Genomic DNA, 18,754 nt, shown 5'->3' with positions numbered 1-18,754 from the left:
ATTAAATATAGGGTTGATATACATTAGAAATCCATGGGCCGGGCTGGGGGTGTAGCTCAGTGGTGGTGCGCTTGTCTACCATGCTGGAGACCCTAGTTAGATTACTAGAAAAACAAAAAAGAAAAGATAAAAATCCATGACCTGCAAATTCTCTGGTTGATCTTACAAAGCTATGTGAAGTTGCAGATGTTCATCCTGATTTTGACTGAGCGAAAGTAGTTAAAGCAGAGACTTTGGATGGTTGAGCGACCTAAAAACGTTACCTTGTCTCTCTGTGAGTATTTTCTCGCTGGGTTTCTGTGAGGAGGAAATAAGATAAATACAAGGAATGATTGGAAGACATGGTGAATGTTTAAATATAAAAAGCTTATTACAGTAAAAGACACATGGGCAAGAATGATGAGATAAGTGTGTTCAAAGTGAGAGAGAGTATTTTGAGGGGGACTAATGGCAATGTGTCTATTACTGTAATACATTTTTAAAAACATTGTGTGTTTTAAAAATCACACCTCACATATACAAAGTGCTCCCAGATGTTTTATTGTTCTCTTTTGCTTCTTACAGTGTTCGGCTCTTAACCTAGGATTCCAAACTCAAGACAGTATCTTTGAACAGTGTGCCTGTCTTACCCTGTTGACTCTGTTGGTACCTTACAGCAGATACATGTCACTCAGTTTTTGGTTGCTTGCAGGCCTAGCACATTTGTATATGTTCAATTAGTACTGGCTGACCTGAAATCAGCTGAGCCCCAATGTTCTCCTAAGTGTCAGTCCAAAGGCTCTGAGCTAACATCCCCATATCAAAAGGCAAGTTAATGAAAATGAGAAAGGCCACCAACAGCTAACAAATTGTCTTAGGCAGTAGTGGTCCAAGTCAGGCTGAAGGGCACAGATCTTACTTCATCCGAGCAGGGTAATACCTGTGTCCCTCAGAGCCCAGCACAGTGGGGATTCAGTACCCATGGGTGAATGCAGAGCGGACCTTCCCACTCACACTGAACAAAATCCAACACTGACTTGAAAGAGCAATTGTCTTGTCTGTATTTTGTTCTGGAGAGGTGTTCCTCTCCTTTCGGTTCCCTGATGGGATGGAGCCTTTCTGAATCCCAGCCCTGATGAAGGAATGAACAGTCTCTGCCTGGCCCTGGTGGCTGTGTGAGCTCTGAAGGGGACACAGCATAGCTGGCTGCAAAATAGTGCTCACCACCCACCTCAGCACACAGGCAGAAAGAGGGTTTTCTCCAGGGACCCCAGGTTGTTAAACACAAGGCTGCAGCAATGTTATTATGTGGGAGAAATCCCAAGTCACAGCAGGATTCAAGGGCTCTATAAAAATCACATAGAATCAGAATGCACCTAAAATGACCAGCTGCCTACATCTTAAATAAAATAAAGACATGGATGAATTCTAAACCCAGGGTAATTAATATTTCAATTGTAACCTTATTCATCAGAGAAATCTTAATACAAATAAAGCACTGTTACCAATTATATCCAGTGAAAATTACCTGTCACTATACATTACCTAGAAACCTGTGAGACTTAAGAAACATTATTTACAACTTTAATTACAAGTAGAAATATGTTTATACTTATCTGAAGGTCAATGGACACAGTTCGAACTCATGACTGAGTTCCTTGAAAAAAGAAACTGCTAAACCTAAGACTTGAATGAATTCTGTCTGGCTTCCAATGAATTCCAAGCATTTTAGTGAAAACTTATGAAGTTTCAGTAACACATTTAAGTTATAGGACATGATCATCTCATTCATTTACATACTGAATCCACATTCCTTAACATTTTTAGAAAGCATATGTACTTTCAAAAGGGAAAATGTACATCCAAATCTCAACCCACGATTTTCATTTAGATTCCTGAGAGCCCAAATCAAGGAATAAATGAGTTCGAGGAGGCTGGGAGGCTCCATTTGCTTTAAGCCATCAGAAAGGTGACTGCACCTCCCTCCCCGGAACCATTTCAAAGTTTAATTAACCTCATAGTCATCATCTCCCTCTTTCACCTTCTCCACTCCTAGCAACAGAGGGTCATGTCTGGTTCTCTGCAGGATGAACAGCTTCTCACCATCTCAGAACACCAATGGTCATGAATATCTACGTATAAGCTGCTTCTGGAAAAATCACTCTGTTCATAGAAGGAAATACCATTTTAATGTGCATAGAAGTGGAGTGTGTCTTTTTTACAGAGAAATAGGCTGCTACTACAACAGTATTTGCCAATTAACATTTCTTTTTCTAAATGTTTTTGTTAGTAAAAGTACATCTTTATTGTACTCTACTAGAAATATTAAATTCAGTTTGGTCATTTTTCATAGCTAAGGTTTGGATGCTAATGCCACACCCTACTTTGAAGAGTAACTTCTAAAACTTTACTTAGTGTGACATCTAGTGCTCAGAACAAGGAAACAGTAATATAGAGTCACGCTAACTTTTGACTGGGAGTGACTCATTTCAGGGAAATTGAACTCTACTAGGAGGAGAAAAATAATAAATCTGAGTAATACTCTAGGGTATAGTTTATAAAGTTTCTTCATGTTATCTCAAACCTTAAGCACCCCAGAGAATGAAACCCCTTTTAATTTCACAGACTAAAGACGGAGCAGCCTCTCCTTTTCTTCTTGCAGTAAAATGTGAGTATTGCAAAGAAGTATAAGAATGTTGTACAAATGCTATGACACTATGGCATTTTTAAACAAATGTTAAAAAAAACCCCAAAAAACCAAATGTTAAATAACTGGCTGATGTTTTATTTATCACCTGTACTCTAACAGAAAATGACCTAAACTCAGAAGTCTGGAATCTTGTGGAGGAATTCTGGTTACACTGTTCATTAGTTGTGTAGTGTTGGTGAGCTCGTTAACCTCTGTCTAGACATTCAGTCTCCAAAACCATGTGCTAAATAAACTTCTTTTCTTTATAAGTTATCCAGCCTCTGGTATTTTGTTATAGTAATGAAAAACAGAATCTATCTTCTATTTTAGCAACTTAATATAAATGAAATGCAACTTTCTTTTTTTTTTTTTTAGTACCGGGGATCGAACTCGTGTCTTTGTGCTTGCGCAGCAGGCAGCAAAACCACTGAGCTAAATTCCCGGCCTTCAACTTTCATTTTTAAATAAAAATTACAATACCATTTTTGAAAATGCAAATGTGATTCACACTATGAGAGAGAATGAGTTAAACAGCAAATATTAGATAATTATTTCTTTACTTGTCAATATGAATTTTTATTAACACGCATTTGTCAAACTCTGTACAAACCAAAACATTCCTGTGTTTTAAAATGTCCATTATTATAAACATACAAAGAAACAAAAGGTGTTACCAAAATTTACTCAATTTTATGGTAAAGAGTGTCATGATTTTTAAAAACCAAATTTTAAGACTGAGTTTTCTTTTTTCCTTTTAAGAACTTATGGAAAGTTAGAAAATGTGTGTGTTTGCTTTATATTAAATGCCAAGCCATTAAAAAAGCTTTGCTCAGTGGTTTTGCCGCCTGCTGCGCAAGTGCAAGGACCAGAGTTCAATCCCCGGTACCAAAAAAACCCCCCAAAAACTAAATGTGTTTTTTATATTGTCATAGTTCACATAAAAGAATTTCTCAGTCTTTAAAATTTAGAAAAAATCATGACTGTCATTTTTTTTCACAATCTTTTCCCAATGCAAATGTATATGAAAAATATTATCTGACAATTTTATCTTTACCTAAAAGTTTCTCATTCAAAAAGTTACAGAACTATTTAGCACTGTAATTTCTCTTGCTTAGAAGGAAAAAAATTACATCCCCTACTAACTGATATATAAACAACATGGTCCATTGCATCAGAAGGAAGGCATCCATTTTGTATCTTTGTCCAATTAGATGCATGGCTCCATTTAATGCTATTTTAAGTTACAGAACATTTGCTTTTAACAAGTTAAATTTACTGCTACAGTTTTGGTAGACTGAGGTGCAAATGTCATCTGCCCTCATGATTACCTTTAATCCCCCTTGCATTAATGACTCCAGGATACTTAGTTCTGTCCTGTTTCATGGCACATACTACACATCCCTAATTTCTTTCAGAAACATCACATTAAGGACCTGAGAGTATGGCTAACAATGCAAATGTATCCCCTTTCCTGGAAAAGTAAATCCACATGCCTATTGGGTGAAGAGAAACACAGCACACCCGACTCTGGCCAAAGCCACCTAGTCTCTAAGAAGCACCTATTTCCCATATATTTCCACTGTACAGGAAGTGTACAGGCTGGGGTGGGTGCAGAGGAGTGGAAAGAAGGTACTGTGACATCATTTCTCCCAGTAAGACCCACAGCCTATTCTTCAGTAGCTTGTACTGACCCCAGAAATGCTCTATAGTTCAAAGACCCCATCTTGTTTGTTTTTTCATTACTGAGGATTGAACACAGTACCTTTGCACTGAGCTATGCCCCCTGTCCAAGACCCTATTTTGAATCTGCTCATGTAAAAAGAGTTTTCTGACAATAACTCAGTATGACAACGATAAGAAGGTAAAGGGTATTAAAAAACAAAAAGAAGTGGCAGTGTGAGAATTTAAAATCCATCATGTAAAAGAATAAGGAAAGGGGTGGGGGAGGGAATTGTCCAGTAGAACCTGGACAACCATTCTTTCTGCCCTTACTTAAAAAGAAGACTGGCCCAGCACCTGGAAGGAAGCTCCTCCATCGCCATCCCAGGCTCCTAGGGCAGTGAAGCTCAGCTGGTCTCAGCACCCAGAAGGAAGCTCCCCGCCTCCATTCCAGGCTCCTAGGGCAGAGAGGGTGAGCCGGTCCCAGCACCTGGAAGGAAGCTCCCCCACCGCCATCCCAGGCTCCTAGGGCAGTGAAGCTCAGCAGGTCTCAGCACCCAGAAGGAAGCTCCCCGCCTCCATTCCAGGCTCCTAGGGCAGAGAGGGTGAGCCGGTCCCAGCACCCGGAAGGAAGCTCCCCCACTGCCATCCCAAGCTTCTAGGGCACAGAAGGTGAGCTGCGTGGGCGCCAGAAGCACCCCCCACCCCGTGGAAATGAGAAGACACATAAACAAGCCTCAAAAACAGACTTCCAGCTCACCTACAGCAACCCCAAAAGGAAACGAGATGGAACACTCTGATACTCAACCACCTGGACTCTCTGAACTGGCAACAAAAGAGGACCTGGGAAAAATGAAATCAGAAATAATTACTCAGATAACAGCAAAGATTTTGCTCATGGTGTAAGATATGATTAATAAATCTAGAGAGGACACAGATAAAATAGAGGATCTGAGGAATATGATGGATTCCCAACATAGGAAACAAATGGAATCCATAAAACAGATACAAACAGATTTCCAAGAGATTAAAAACTCCATCGAAAGTCTGCGCAGCAGAATGAACCAATGTGAGGATAGAATTTCAGATATAGAAGATAAGATTGCAATTAGTAAGGAGGAAAAGAAAAATTGCTTTAAAATTGTAAGGGAACATGAGAAATCAATCCAGCAGCTGCTAGACGATGCAAAGAAGAATAACATAAGACTGATTGGAGTCAATGAAGAAAGAGGAGAGAGTGCAGATGACATAAAAAAACTCTTTACAGAAGTGATGGCAGAAAACTTCCCAAGGAGGGGAAAAGAACTTGACATATAGATAAGTGAGGCATATAGGACTCCAGCTAGCTTTAATCAAAAAAAATCTACACATAGGCATATAATAGTTAGGATTCCAGAAATCCAACAGAAGAATAAAATTCTACAAGCAGTGAGAGAAAAGAAACAAATCACATACAAAGGAAAGCCCATCAGAATCACAGCAGACTTCTCAACACAAACCACCAAGGCAAGAAGAGCATAGAGTGATGTATTTCAAGCCCTAAAGGAAAACAGCCTCCAACCCAGATTGATGTACCCTGCAAAACTATCTTTCAAAATGGATGGAGAAATAAGATACTTTGATGATAAAGAGCACCTCAGGAACTTCATGAATACCAAACTGGCACTCCAAAAAATTTTAGACAATACCCTAGGAAAAGACAATGAGGATCACAACACCAGGAAACCCAGCAGAATGAATCCATTGGGCGTGACAAATTAAATGCAAAGGGAGAGAATCAACAAAAAGAAAAAGTCATGACAAGGCTTTTAAAACTTTTAACTTCATCTCCCTAATGAGTGTATAATTCAATCTTGTTATTGTACTGATTAGTATTTTTCTGATTCTAGAGTTGCACTCCATTCCTTGTGCTATACTGGTTATTTATCATCTTTGTATGTCTACATTTTAATTGGGTTGTCTATTAATGAGCTCTAAGAATTCTTTATATATTCTGCTCATAGGTTATATGCATTGTAAATATGGTCTGTTTAAGGATTACTTTTCATTTTAATGATGTCATTTAAAGTTCTAAATTTTGATGGAATCTCATTTATCAATTTTTTCTTTTATACATCATGTTTTTTGTATCCTAGGAAGTTCTTGCCTACCCTGAATTCATAAACATTTTCCCTTATAATTTCTTCTTAAAGTTGTATACTTTTAGGCTTTCTTATTTAGGTTCATAGATCCCTTCAAGTTATTTTCATGTATGGAAAAAAAGGGTTGAGGTTAATTTTTTATATACGGATACCAGGTGTTCTAGTGCCGTTTGTTGAAAACACTATCTCTTCCTCGGCTCTTGAATCGAGTTTATATTCTATAAAATGCTAATGTTAAATAATCTTTCAAAACTCAGTGAACCATATATGTGTGGTTCTTTTTCTAGATTCTCTGTTTTATTCCAATGATCTATATGTCGTTCCTTACACCAACACTGCCTTGATTACTATAGCCTTAGAAGAAGTCTTAAAATTGGGTGCTAAATGTCTTCCAACACTGTTTTTGTTTTTGTTTTTGTTTTTGATTTTGGCTTTTCTGGGTCCTTTGTACTCCTACATAACTTTTAAATTTCAATATCCAGTTCTTCATTTATAGCAAGTATACACAGACCTGAATTTTTATATATACCTTGTGTTTTCTAATCCTGCTAAATTCAAGTACAAGTTCTAGGGGCTCCTAGAGATTTCTTAGTGTTTTCTCTGTAGATGATCATTTCATCTATATATAAAGATTTTGCTTCTGTTGTGCCAATCCTATCCTAGTTGTGTCATTTTGCCAGACTATTTTGGTGGGGACTAGGTTTCAAAGTTTAATGGACAGATAAAGAGTAAGCATATCTGCCCTTGTTCCCCACCTTAAGGAGAAAGCATTGTATCTTCTCCATTCATATAAGGCATTCTCGCTGGAAGTATGGAGTACGTGTCTTTAATTTGTTGAGAAGTTTCTGTTCTACTTCTAGTCTCCTGATAGCTTTTACCATGAACAGCTGTAGAATTTGGTCCAATACTTTTTCTCCAACTAGTGACAGGATCATATGGCTTTTTCCTTTCCCCTGTTAAAATGATGACTTTTGGGGGTGGCTCTTCCAAGGCTGAACCAACACTGCCATCCCTATAACAAAACCACTTTCTACATCCTGCCAGATCTGACTTCTAATAGTTTGTTTTGTTAAACAAATTTCTATGTTCATACTTTTTTCTTCTATTATCTTTATCCAATTTTAGGATTAGCACAATGTTGAGTTCCTAAAATGAGGGGAGAAGTGTTCCTTCTTTTTTCTGCTTTAATCGTTTGATATAATTTGTCAGTTAAAATGTTTATGAGCCTGCTGTTGTCATATAGGTAGGTTTTCAAGCTAGGAATATACTTTCTTTAATAGGTGCTATTCAAATGTTATATTTCCTCCAGAGTTAGTTTCATTAATTTGTTTTCTAAGTTACTTCTTAGAAGTTATCAAATTTATTTCAAAAAAGATTTTTGTAGTATGCTTTCTATATCCTTTTAAATTCTATAAAATCTGTGGTAATGTCTTCTAGATCTTAATATTGTAATTTAAAAAATGTATAACTTATATTGTGTAACAAGAAGAAAAGGTCTAAAAAAGCAGGGGAATTGGGAGGGGTAGGGGAAGGGAAAAAAGGGAAAGGAAAACATATGAGAAGAGGAAAAAAATGGAAACAAGGTCTTTGCAAATAGGGAAGGGTGGAGGGGGTGAAGCGAGGGCAAGGGAAGAGGGAAAAAAATAAGAACCAAGAGACTCATGTAATGGTACAAGATCCCAATGATGAATGTAACTGTATTGTATACCTAAAATGTACCAATAAAGTTATTGGGGAAAAAATAAGAAAAATTAAAAAGAAAAAAAAAAAAGACAGACTGTTCAAATCTTTGCAACCACCTTTAAGTAGCTCCTTAAATGCTCTTCTAAGAAATCCTCCAAAAGGCACTTAAATCCATACTTCTGCATTAAATTCAGCTTAGCAAGGGCCAGGGATTTAGCTCAGTGGTTCCAACGCTTGCCTTGGAAGCACAATGTCCTGAGTTCAATCCCCGGTACCATAAAAACCCCAAAAAACAAAAACGAAAACAAAAAAATATTAGGGCTGGGGATTTAGCTCAGTGGTTCCACCGCCTGCCTTGCAAGCTCAAGGACCCGAGTTCGATCCCCGGTACTAAAAAAAAAAAAAAAAAAATTCATTTTAGCAATCAGTTTTTAAGACTCTAAGGTAAGAAACAAAAGATCTGATTCTTTTACTAAAAGCTAGAGAATAGGACTGTTCCCCCCGCCCCCGCCCCCACAACAGAGGCATCACTTTTACAAGAACTATCTAGGCTGTTCCTTTGTCAAGAAAAAGTTTCTTTTTTAAAAAAATAAATAAAACTCTGGCTATACATAGTACAAAGTTCATACATAATATACCTGGAAAAAACCCCAAGAGTATATCCTGAAGCAAAAGGTTTATTGGAGACAGGAAAATTCTCTCATTGTACCAGTCTTAAAGTGGCAGTTTTCCAAAGTTCAGAGGTGGCAGTGATAGATAATTAATGCCAAACTGTTTGCTCACGGATATGGCAGGATGCAATGATGGACAGAAAAAAAGTCATTATGCACATAACACTGAGCAGTGATCATCACAAGAAAGACAAACAATAGTACCAAAACAGAGACAAAGAAGGACAGAGGGAGAGAGGGGAGGAGGGAAAGAAAAAGAGAGAAAGGGAAACAGGAGAGGCAGGAGGTAGAGGGAGAGGAGGAAGAAGAGTAGAAGGAGCAGATGAGAGGAAGAAGAGGCAAGCCTGAAACCCAAACACTCAAGCATGCAGTCCTAACACAGCACAAACCAGGTGTTTCCATTCAGCCCACCACAATTGCGCAAAGAAGGGTAACTATAATAAAATAGAGATTTCTTAAGAAAGCTTGCAGTTCACAGAGAACAGCCAGGTGTCCGACCCTAACCCAAGGTGACTCCATCTGCTGTTGCTGGGGAGCAGCCTGTGGTCTGTCATGGAGAGGTTATAGCTCCTGACTTCTCAGACTTCTTGCTCTTGGACAAGGGAGCTGCCTATTTTAGAGCTCTCGGTTTTTGGCCTCCAATTGTTCTGTGACTTCTTTGTGGGTATTCTCCATCTGGTTCATCTTGGCCCTCATCTGCAATTCCTGGTACTGAAAATCAGCCTTCAGCTCTGTAATCTTCTTCTCTTTCTCTAAAATCATCTGATCCTTCTGATGCAACATCTTCTTCAGAGTAGCCACCTCTTCCTTCAGTTGGGGGTTGATTACAAAATGGTCAGTGCCTGGTGAGTCCAGAGCCAGGTCTAGAGAAAAGCTGTCTCCATTAGTTGTAATTGATTCAAACTTGGATGTTTTCTTTGGGATTTCATTTTGAATTGAAGATGTAGAAAGTGTTTTCTGGCTGTTATAATGGCTGCTGCCACTCAAGCGGCTATACCGCTCCTTCTCCTGGTGGCCAGCCCGAGAAGAGCTGCTCAGGTGCCTCCTTTGCTCTTTGGTCTTCTGAAGGACACGTTTGTATGAAAGTGTGCACAGCCGGCACAGCAATTTCCCATCTCCCTTCTTTCAATCATCCTTTCTCTCAAATGCACACTGCTGTTTGCACTGTTCACAAGAATATAGTGGTCCATACTTCTCTGAATTTGTGCAGTGTTGGCATTTATTGCCAATAAACGCTGCAATTATGTTGCAATAATGACAAGGTTTGGGCATTCCTCACAACTGTACATTCTGAGCACATTTCTTGCATATCGTATTGGTTTTACTCTCCTGCTGGTACTCAGTCCTGCAGTAGGAGCACTTCACAACAGGGTGTGCAATCCAACATTCCTTGCACAGCTGCTGCCCCTGAGACAGCGCCTTGAAGGGGAAGTACTGGTGGCACTTGGTCCAGGCCAGGCGTAGAGCGCCGCCACATCTGGCCCAGGCCGTGCTCACCGCCCTGCCAGCCCAGCCTGCTGCTTTATCTGACAGATAATTATTTCTTATGAGTAATGAGTGTGACTTAAAGTTCTCATATTATGTATTTTCAACTCAAGTAAGGACAATTAGGCCACAGAAGTAATTTCTTCATCCGAGTCACTTGATTTGGCTTTTAGTTCCAATTGCCCTAAATCTTTGTCTACAGTTAAATTCTGAGTTTTCTTCTTGTGCTTCTTAGCAACTGCATCATTAGCACAAACTTTTCTCATTTTAATGTTTGGCAATTTCTTCAGATCCAAATCCCATTCCCTAAAGGTTTTCAGACTACTTGTGCGTAAAATGTCTGGAATCTCAAGGCTGTAGCCTTCGTTTATCCTCCATCATCTGCTTGATGACCGTCTCCCAGGCTTGGTGTCACCTTCCCTGCCTGTCCTTGATGCTGTTGTGTAACTCAATCTGCTCCAGCTTACTGCTGCATCGATTTAAGTACCTTTCAATTAATTCACAAGAGTCTTTCTTTGACTATCTCACTTTTGGGGGATCCAGCTCATTTTGAAACCACTGCAATTTTTCACCAATAAGGTTCAGGCATAAGGCCTTTTCATTCTTCAATTTTTCCTTCTTTTCTTGTTTGTGAGCCTCTCTTGTAATTTGAGCAGCTTTTCTACTATATGGGTGGATGCTTTTTCCCTGTGGTGCTTTAGGCATGGTGACGTCCTAGAGGCCACAGAGGACCTCTGCACTCCAGACCCCATAGGCTCACAGCCCGGAGCAGCGGCTCTCACGCCCGCTCTCCAGTCCGAACACGTGCAGGGCTCCTTTTCTCATATTTTTCCTTTCCCTTCTTTCCTTTCTCCTACCCCTCCCACTTCCCCTACCCCTTTAGACCTTTTCTTCCTATTTCACATTATCAATTATACATTTTGATCCTTATTTACATTTTTAGTTTCTCACACCAGAGAAACTATTTGGTATTCACACCTGTGTGTCCTATTTATTTCACTTAACAGTATGGCCTCAATGTGCATCCATTTAGCTATAAATGTCTCTAGTTTCTAAAAAAAGCATATGCCTACATACAGGTCCTCTGGGCCTGGTCACACAGTGGAAATCTTGGCACAGGCAGACCGGGGGGGATGCTGTGAGGGGCCTGGGGTCGCAGTGCTCATCTGCTGGGAGTGTCGTCTACTGATAGCTCTCTATGGAATGCTTCCCTTGAAACTGCCCTTGGCCAAGGCAGCTGGGCTCCCAGACTATATTGTAATGACCAGTCAGAGGGGGCAGATAGTTGATACAAAAGCTCTGTCCTGTGCACTAATGGAGACATCTCTGAAGAGTCACCCCGAACCCCAAGCTTCCTACAGAATTGACTGAGTTCTCTGTCACAGAGGGTGCTTCTCCCTTGGTCCTGTTCTGCTTCCCAGTCCTTTGCTCTTTTGCCAGGCTTGTTCCTGAGAGTACATCACAGTGAAACTCCAGCACATAACCTCTGCTTCAGTGTCTGTTCTGGGAAACCTAGAACTCTGATCTACTAATTTTTTTTATTGGTTGCATAGCATTCCATTGAATGGATAGATTACATTTTAAAAGCTCTTTATGGATAGATACTCATATGTGGTGCTTCAAGTTACTCATATGTGGTGAACTCTCTCACCTTCTCCAGTTCTTAATTGAAATACTACCTCCACAATGGCCACTCTCACCACCCTCTTTAAAACTAAACTGCATTCCTGACCTCTTCCTATTGTACTTTGTATATTTTATAGATTACCATCTTCTGACATTCTACATAACTTTCCTATTTGTTGCATGTACTGTTTATTGTTTATCTTCTTCCACTAGCATGGAAGCCCTACTGGGGGCAGGCCTTTGTCCCATTTCTTGACTGCTTTATCTCAAATCCTTACAATAGGCTTCTTCATTGAACATCTGTGTGCAAATATATTAATGAACTTTTGCAAAACCTAAACAACGTGGCTGCTAGGCTAGAAGGTGTGAAGATTTAAAGCTTTATAGATAGTGATTATTGCTCTTCTATAGGTTTATACCAATATACACTCCTCTTTGGGTGAGATTTAGAAATGGAACAATTTAAAAATCTTGACTACATTTTAGATTCTACCAATAAATTTCAGAATGTGAAGAGCAACTATCTAGAAAAATACATGGTTGATGCTGCCATGGTCAACTAAAGTAAACTACATTGCACCAAAAAGAGGAACCAGCCAACCCTCCCTTTGGAAAAGTTTTCCCTCTGACGGTGATGGCTGTAGTTCACACTCTATAATCAGATGCTCACATGGCTTCAGGTTCCAAATTGACAGGAAGTGTTACTGAACTGATAATATTTGCCTAGCAGTCCAACAGAAATTCATAAACCCCTGCATTTTATTTATTAAATGTAAAGTGGTCTGGACAAATTCCAGGCACCAGCACAAGCTTTTATATCAACAATCTTTGAGAACTTTCACATCATCAGCAATGTCACCTTCTGAAATGAATCCATGTACTATTGAGAGAGATTTGCACAGCTAAGAGTCCTCACTGTAGGTACCTTTTGACAAGTTTGCCATCCTCGGTAATAAACACTGTCATTATTTTTGACAGTGCTGATAGAAGGGTTTCATTAAAATGTACAGAACGAAAAAAAAAAAGGTGCAACTTGGGACAGGATGGGAAAGAGAAATAATGGTAATTTTTAAAAAGTAAATATATGATCAGACACACCACCAGCCAACTTCAGACTCTTGCATGGGGCAGTTAGACTCATAAAACTGTCAAAACTGGGATTTCAAATAAACATTTAGGCCTTTGGTTATATCTAGAAAAAAACTGCTCTATCCTATCTCTTCTGAGGCTTTGCTTTGGGATCCTTGTATATGTTCCAGCACTGTTGCTAATCATTTTGATTACTTGTCTATCACCCTAGGCATAGCAATAAATTTTCAGAATAAGTTAGGTCTATAAGACACTTGTGAGAAATCATAACTGGTTGTCACAACATCACTTTGAAATTATCCTCAAAAATTTCCTTTCTGTTTTTCTATATTTTTGACATTTCACACTCTGGTTTCTGCCTGGAATAATAAAGATTTTTATTGTACTTTATAAACTTGTCCAAAGGCATGGGTGGCAGACTGACTCTGGGAATGTGTGATGAGAGTGTGGCTGTGGATGAACCAAATGCCAGTGGTAAGGCCCCTCTGAGAAGAACTGTTGGCTGAGAAATGTTTGATTTTAAATATGCATTGCAAAGGGCCCTTTTTCTGATTTTCCCTTAACCTTGGGGCCAAAGTAAGGGGTAAAAGACAAGATATAAAATTACAGCATAGCAAAATGCCAATCACTTTTCTGTATTTTTCTACTTGGCACAGTGGTTACAAATATCTCTTTCTATAGGCAGCCACTGAATATGGACTCATATTCTGGAAGTTAGAAGAGGCCTTAGAATTTTTCAAGTTTCCATACCTATACTTTTCTAAACAACAACAACAAACTCTGAGTCTCAAGGAGGTTAGGTACATGGTGTAGCTAGGCAGTGAGTCTCTTGTGATGACAAACTAGTAGTACTTAGAACCAGGTCTCAGGGTACAGTGCTTGTTCCAAAAGAGTACTGCTTTCCAAAGGTCTCCAATTACTCTCCTGCCAACTCTAAACAGTTCCAATGATTGTGATTCAGTTTTTCATCAATAGCATGAAGTTTTGGCTTCTACTTCTAGCACTCCAATGACAGTGCTGTGTTTTGTTAAAGACTACGGGTGCTTTGCTTCCCTGTCTACAATTGGAATTACCCTGGGGGTAACATGAGGCTTCTGAGTGGAGATCAATTGCAATTGAACATGTGGTTATTCTCTTTCTTTACTTTCCACAGGCAATCTATAAACCTTCCAGAGCTTGTCTATTGCTGTGAGTGCTCTGTTTTCCAATAATTTTTTTTTGCCCTAGGATAACAAACTGTTAATTCTGTAAAGCCCTGGGATTGATGTCATGTCTGTATGGAAAGAAGCTGTGTCTAGCTTGCCTCTCCCAATCCCAAGGCAGCAGCTTGATGAAGATCACTGTTCAAGATGGCACCCAGAACTTTTGAAAGTGTCTGTTCACAGACAGTGAAGCCCCATTCCAACCCCTGTGATTCCTTGTTACCTTTCTGTCAAACTTCCAACCACTACTGCCTATGTCCTGCCTTGAAACCCATGAATGCAATCTTGGTTCACAAGCAGTTCATGCTTTAGGTCTACAAAGATTCTCATCTAGTTTTAAATATCCATAGCTATCATTTTGGCTACTATTACTATGTACAGTCACAGCACATCTCGATGAGCAATCTTCAAGTTACTAAGTTACTTCTTTAGGATTAACTTATAACTATATGGTATTCAGTTATCTTTCTATTGCATCCATTAACCAGTGGTGATGAACAATTCTAGTGCCTGCCTTTTCAAGGTTTGTCCAAAGAGAGTCTTAGAATGTGTGTATTTCAAAATTCCTATGATCTTCCTCACATACCCTTTGCCACAGTGGATGCCAACATGAGAAAAATGCCAAGGTTCGCTCCCTTTTCAAAATTCTGGCATATAGCCAAGACAAATAAAAGATGGAGTTTCTTAAATGCTGGGGTACTTCAACAGCAAATGAGGATTTCAACAGAAGGTGGCAGGATGTATTGGAAGATGACACTCACAGTCTTATCTCCTGATGCAGATACTCTATAGAATCCCTTCCTCTTTGGGTGTATTTAGGACTGGGGATATGATGGGATTTCACTCCTGTGAAGGTCACATTATCTAGTAGAGGCAAAGGGGTTTTTTAAAGATGTAATCATGGTTCCTTAATTGTTGAGTTAATCACAGAGATATTGGTGGGCCTGAACTAATCAAGTGAGTTTAGAAACAGGAGTGACTGCTACCTAAAGGTAGAGATGTTTTTGTTTTGTTTTGGTTTTTTTGACACAGAGTCTTGCTATGTAGTTCAGACTGGCCTTGAATTCATTATGTAGCACAGGCTGGCCTTGAACTTGCAGTAGTCCTCCTGCTTCGGCCTCCCAAGTGTTGGGAATACAGATGTGCACCACCATGCCTGGCCAGGGATAGAGATTTGAAGCATCGGGAAGATTATGCCCTGGCTTTGCAGAAGAACCTAGGGTAGCCCTAGGAGCTGAGAGTGACCCTTGGCTAATGACCAGCAAGTGAATGTGGACCTCAGTTCTGTAAAGGAATTGAGTTCTGCCAAAATCTGAATAACCCTGAAAGATGACTCCATCAAAGCAGAGGTGGCAGCTGAGCACAGCTCCTGGCCTCATCCTCTGTGTGGGACCCTCCTAATTGTACTACCCCATCTGCCAAGGTCAAGCTGCCATGTTGCCTCAGCGCATGGTGAACATTAGATAAGTAGACCGCTGGTGACATCTTGACTTCAGCCCACACAGGAAGCAGCTACCCTACCTGAACTCTTGGCCCAAGGAAACTGTAAAATAATAAGTGTTTGTTGTTTTAAGCCTCTACATTTGTGGTGATTTCTTAATAGCAATAGAAACTAATATGAAAGTAACTGAATTTTATTCTGATATTTTATGGGGTGATGTGAAAATGTCAGGAAATCTCAGAGAAACTTCATCTTAACCATTCACAAGTAGGAACATGGCATGGTGACTGGTGCTATGATCCTGCTGGCCATTGAGCAGTGGACCCTTTACCCTTGTCTGGATCAAGTACTACACAGAGTCAGAGTTTTAAAGTGGTTGTAATAGTGCCCAGATTTAGTACTTAATCAACTTCATGGTGCCTCAGACATAGGGAAACTTCAGGAGAAAACCAAACACAAGCCCAGGCTGCAAATGAAGACAGTGACTTCAGATCAAGCCCAAGGTGCCTGTCAGTAGGGAGCAGGATTTGCCATAAATCCCATCCTGCTCTTCATGCAGCAAAGTCAACATCATCTATCAGTTGTGTCTGAACCAGGTAACAGAATCCAGGGCCTTGGAACAAGGTCCACCTTCACCAAGGCTGCACCAGTGCCAGGGTCAGATTACAATAGAAGCTGGTAAGCAATTCAACCGTCTACAGATGGGAAATCTTATAAAGGTGCAGCAAAGCCCAGAGCCAATGAATAAGTGCAGCTGCTGACTGATAAGAAGAAATGGCAAATGGTGTGAGCAGTTAGGTCTAGAGCTGTTACGGGCAGATTTACCTTTAAGAATGCACAGTGAGCACCACACCTGCAACTGCTACCCACAGGGCAGATGATTCCTCCACTTGCTGTGGGGGAAACTTACATTTAAAATTTAGTGAGAAAGTAAATCCTCCAGCTCTAACAGAACCTTTGGAAGCACCAAAGTCATTATAAAACAGAGTGGTTTGGGATATCATTATAACTGGAAACATCCAGGACATTTTCTGCTTTATGATAAAAAACCATGAAGAGAGCTGTATAATTTTGGTGAGCATATTATTTATCTTGAATTATCCTAATTTTTAAAGATTCCTTATTTTTAGTTTTTGGTTCTGAAAGCAAGTCACTCCTATTTTGAAGGACAATAAAAGTGCAAACATTTTTCCAAGGGAGGAGCAGGTCCACAGGTGCCAGCCTGCACCCTGTGAGTCATTCTCAGAAAACAAAAGATGCTCTTTTCACTTTGATCTGGGTAATTTTGTCACCTGCCTATGTGGAGTCCAAGAGGTGCCTAGCCCCTTCAGTTAGCAATAGAGAAAATCTGCTTTCCAGGCTCTCACTAGAGAGGCAACATTTATTTTGCCCTGTTTGCTTCCTGCTAGATCTCACCTGAGAAAACTGACACTTGACAGTGATGTAATTAGGGGAACAGAATCTATCCATTCTTCTTGGCAGTCTTAGTAGATCAAGTTAGAGATCTGGTCCTGAAATTCTTGTGACTGTGGTCCCCTGGGGTGAGGCAGAAGCAGAAGATCTCAACGCCTTCTTGCCCTCCTGGTTTTAGGAGCAACCATGAACTGGACTGATCCATGGCTCATCACAAGCTCCTCATGGCCATGGGTTGTACCTTAAGAATACCTAAGGTAGGTGGTCTGAAAGCCTCATCACTAGGGCTTCCCTGTCTTTCTCTTAACCTTCCACCTTCAAGATGAAATGCCTTTGCTAAATTATGTTACACTTGTTGATACTGCATCTTTAGTTTTATGAAGAGTGCCTATAACAGGAGAGCTGGGGACACAGCTCAGTGGTGGAGCACTTGCCTAGCATGAATGATGCCCTGGGTTTCATCCCAAGTACCGAAGAAAAAGAAAAGAAAAACAGAAAGAAAAAAAGAAAAGAAAAAAAAAGGTAATGGGAAGAGTGACCTTGACAAATCTGCACTGATAAAGATATTGGCCATTATACTTGCTCTTTGAATAAGAACAAATACAAGGAAATTCTTGAAAACTTAAAGACCAGAAAATAGATTTGTTTAGATAAATTAAATTTCATCATTCAATGATAAATAAATAATGTATTGGTAGCCAGGAAGCTCAGAGTTCAGGTCAGTGCTCAATTACCATAATTCTATTAGCCTTGGGATATTTATAATATATATTTGTTCCACTTGCATATTTTGATTTATTTGTATTTTAATGTATGGCTGATGAAATGATTTTTATCAAGATACCTCAAATTTGTTCAAGAAGTAAGTTGTACACTTAAAAATACACAACTGGGATGATAATTTCAAAGCTGTAAGAATGTATTATAAAAGCTCAACTCTTACAAGTTAAAAAAAAATAAAATATAGTGGTTAAGTCATTGTACTAGTTTACATTCCCACTAACAATGTAGAAGAGTTCCTTTTCCCACATCCTCATCAGGATTTGTTATTATTTGATTATTTTTGATGATGGCCATTCTTTCTGGGGTAAGATGGTATCTCAATGTAGTTAATTTGCATTTCTCTAATGGCCAGTGATGCTGAACAGTTTTTAGTGTGTTTATTGGCCATTTCTACGTCTTTTTCTGAGAAGTGTCTATTCATTTCAGTTCATTTTTTGATTGTGTTTTATTTTGGAGGCCTAATATTTTATAGTTCTTTTGTTCATTGGAAAAACAAGTTTTGTCCTTTTGTTTGTTTCTTCTTTGTAAGAGAGACTCTTTTTATGACCTGTACTCTCAGTAACATCTCAGCCATTCTTATGACATCATGATACATAGTATATTAACAATTATTATTCTCTTATTATTTCCAACCTAGACATTCTTGACTTTGGACAAGGTCTTAGTATTTTTATGATTCAGCTTACTCTCTGTGAAATGGAGAAAACAAGACTACCTCTTTAGAGTGTTATTTTGAGGAACAAATCCATTAATACACATGAAACACTTAGAAGAGAAAACACTAAAAATGGTTTTCTTACGGGCTAATGTTGAACTCCACCACTATATGGTACAATCAAAATGTCATATCCCATCAGGCTTCTGAACTTTGTTCCAACACAAGAGTTCATGCT

The 18,754-nt window shown here is 39.3% G+C and overlaps 1 protein-coding gene and 2 pseudogenes across 9 annotated transcripts in view; all 3 read right to left on the bottom strand.

The window, feature by feature from the left end:
* Positions 1 to 10,400, bottom strand: LOC147825112 (protein FAM76A pseudogene; annotated as a pseudogene). Its single transcript, XR_015441395.1, has one exon. The product of XR_015441395.1 is annotated as a protein FAM76A pseudogene (transcript).
* The window catches only part of Fam114a1 (family with sequence similarity 114 member A1), a 93,924-nt gene that overhangs the window by 54,467 nt on the left and 20,703 nt on the right, over positions 1 to 18,754 (bottom strand). The gene's annotated exons all lie outside the window — the stretch shown is intronic.
* On the bottom strand, positions 10,399 to 18,745 carry LOC147825111 (translation machinery-associated protein 16 pseudogene; annotated as a pseudogene).

Source organism: Heterocephalus glaber, unplaced genomic scaffold, assembly GCF_053883595.1.
Source record: "Heterocephalus glaber isolate CG9 unplaced genomic scaffold, H.glaber_assembly_v1.0 deba00001509, whole genome shotgun sequence".
Classification (NCBI taxonomy): Eukaryota; Metazoa; Chordata; class Mammalia; order Rodentia; family Bathyergidae; genus Heterocephalus; species Heterocephalus glaber.
The sequence above is the reverse complement of the archived record's forward strand: the minus strand, read 5'-3'. Positions and strand labels throughout refer to the sequence as shown.